Below are 3,223 nucleotides of genomic sequence, written 5' to 3' on the forward strand. Positions count from 1 at the left end.
AAAAAAAAAAAACTCTGAACAAGCAACATTACTGTCTGATGACTTCAGACGTCCTGCATGGATGGTTTGGATTGTCCACACTAGATAATAATGGATACCGTCAGTATTAAAAGGAAGCAGTCAATAATTTTTCCCCCCTGAAATCCGGATTTAAGAATTGCATAGAGCCATTTACACCCGCAGAGTCACAGATCATTGTGGCAGCTGGAAAATGGAGACAGAACATGATTAAAATCAGTCACTGACTGAGTGCACTGTCACTGTGAGCGTTTCAATAAATCTCTGTAGTGTGCAGATAATTGCAAATGTTCTGCACTGATCCAAAAACTACTTTCATATGAATATGTATTGAATGTGCACTTGCAGTATTTTTCTTAAAATGTACTGCAGATAATGTAATATTAATGAAATGAAATGCTGCTTACAGTAAAGGCCAGATTTACTAACAACAGATTTACAAAGCAAATAATCACTGTCAGGAGGATTTACTAAAGAGGCACGTTGAAAAATTAGCGCTGAAAAGGCGTGGACACATTTTCATTTTTGCGACTGACCTTATTGCATATGCATTTATAGGAGTGTCCCTTTCAGACACAATTTATGGGAGGAGAGTTTTTAACCCTCTATGGTACCGTGTTGCCTCCAGGCAACACAACATATTTTAGTTTTTTTTTTTATAAAATGAGACACTCATTTAATTGACCAATGCAGGGAAGTAGAAGTCAAATACTAATAAATGAGCATAGAAAAAAGTGGTCACATGACCCACAGGGGTCCATTTTGTTTCCACTTTCAGGACATGTGCACATGTCACATGACTCCATATTTTGTCCAATGAAAAGTGCATTTTTCATCAATTTCCATGCATATAATTGCCTACAAAAAATCTTAGTCACCTTCATTGGAAAGTAAAGAAGTATTTTCAAATATTTTACATAATATTTCATCAAATGTATCATAGGACATTACAAAAAACTGCATGTTGCCTCAAGCATACACTTTCACTACTGTTTCTTAACACTTTAGTATGACAAAAGTGCACTTTTTAAAAGTATAATCTCAAATTAAGTGTTTTATGTTGAAGTACTGTATTGTAAAATATTGTTTTAATAATTTTTGTTGTGATTTACATCTGCTTAGTCAACAAAAAAATAAGTGTACTTTGATTTACAAAGAATTTGATTTACAATTTTGACTCTAGTGCGTTATTCAATATTGCATTTAATTAATATATTATGAATGTACTCAATTGCAACTTAATCATTACAAATGTGTAATTACAAATATTGGTAACACTTTACAATAGGGTTCATTAGTTAACATTAGTTAACTACTTTAGTTAACATGAACTAAGAATGAACAATATTTCTACAGCATTTATTCATCTTAGTTAACGTTAATTTCAACATTTACTAATGCATTATTAAAATCAAAAGTTGTGCTTGTTAACATTAGTTAATTCACAGTGAATTAACATGAACTAACAATGAACAACTGTATTTTCATTAACTAACATGAACAAAGATTAATAAATGAATTGTTCATTGTTTCTTCATGTTAGTTAATACATTAACTAACATTAACTAATGGAACCTTACTGTAAAGTGTTACCCAAATATTAGTACATTTGGCAGTACATGTTTAACATAATGATAATAGAAAACAATAGAAGTAATTATGAAACGTATGTAATTAAGTGAATCAAGTTCAGCTAATTGCTTTTAATATCAATTTGAAATTTGAAATTAAAAAATATTTTAATTTAATCAAAATTATAATTGAATTAAATGTTCGAAAATTAAAAGTATATATATTTTTAAGTATATAATTTACATATATAATTGTCCTTTTTTAGTGTTATTTTACTATCATTGAGATAATATTATAGTTATTTTGTGTCTTTTTTATTTTCATATTTTCGATTTTAATTAAAAGTTTTAGTAATTTTGTTGTGTTTTTGTTATTTTTAGCAAAAATTTGTGCGTGTGTGTATATATATATATATATATATATATATATAGTTATTGTTTATTTAACGTTTAGTAACAAAGGTTTTTTTTTCTTTCAATTTTAGTTTTACTATTATAGTACTATTATAGTTACTATTATAACCCTGTTTAAAACTGTGCTAAAGTGTACTTATTTTTCACAAGGGTAAGATCACAAACCAAGTACAATTTGAGGCTGTTTTCAGACGTTTGGTGTGGGCCACAGTCAGTTTGATGTCAGAGTTTGGTTTGGTTTGTCTAAATGTGGTTTTGAGAAACTTGTGTCGTGTGTTCATGTAGTCATGGTTCGTAGTTGGTATGAAAGCAATCCAGCCTAATTTGTTAACCAATATTGATAAACTGTTTGCCTTTTATAGTGAAATAATGCATTTCCCATTGTTGTCTTCGGTGAACATAATGGGGAGAGATGGATCTGTGGGGATCAAACTCTGCTGTGTACCAAACAATCCAAGTGTAAAAACTAACTTAAAGTCAAAATGAAGCATCATTTGCAAACCCATTTTACTTCTGTAAAGTGATGTATTTAGTGATACTTCAGTGAGAAAAAAATGGTAGGGCAGGACTTGACTGGATTGTTGTAAGTGTTCCATACTACTGTACATGATCCATACTAGATTTTGCAATCAAGTTTGGGACTATTACCCTTCCTGAAACACCTGCCCGCACTCACAGGTTGAAACTTAAGCAGTTTTAGTGACGTCAACCAAAAAGGAAAGCAAGTTCAGTCTCATTTTGAAAAATTCCAAAACAAACATTTGTCTTTGGAATAGCGTGCACCGATGAACTGTTTAGGTCAGGAAGATGTATTACAATAAGGAGAGACCATTTTTATTTCATGCCCCTTTAAAGTGCACATCTTCTCAGCACTGAGCAAGAACTAAAAGAGGGAACCCTTTTCCCAACTTCCCCTAAAATGCTCCACACTCTCCTCTTCACTCATGTCTTATTTACCCAGTCAACTAAATATAGCTGCACTTCTATATCTTCTGCAAGACTAGTAGCGATTTTGTTTAATGTGCGCACTTAACTAAAGCAAATGTAATGCTCTAGTTGATATGCAGTATATCATGTGTCCTTAAGTCAGAGTGCCCATAAAGTGCAGCTGTGATCTCCCAGAGCGAATGAAGATTAATAAGCTGTTGTATCAGACATTCTTTACTAGTGACCTCAGTAAATCAGCTCATTGCTGACCATCAGATCTCTCTAATAAAACA

At 31.6% G+C, this 3,223-nt stretch overlaps 1 protein-coding gene across 1 annotated transcript in view; it reads left to right on the plus strand.

Annotated features, from left to right (window-relative positions):
• The window catches only part of LOC107686817 (matrix metalloproteinase-15-like), a 48,002-nt gene that overhangs the window by 27,859 nt on the left and 16,920 nt on the right, over positions 1-3,223 (plus strand). The gene's annotated exons all lie outside the window — the stretch shown is intronic.

Source organism: Sinocyclocheilus anshuiensis, unplaced genomic scaffold, assembly GCF_001515605.1.
Source record: "Sinocyclocheilus anshuiensis isolate Anshui unplaced genomic scaffold, SAMN03320099.WGS_v1.1 scaffold773, whole genome shotgun sequence".
Classification (NCBI taxonomy): Eukaryota; Metazoa; Chordata; class Actinopteri; order Cypriniformes; family Cyprinidae; genus Sinocyclocheilus; species Sinocyclocheilus anshuiensis.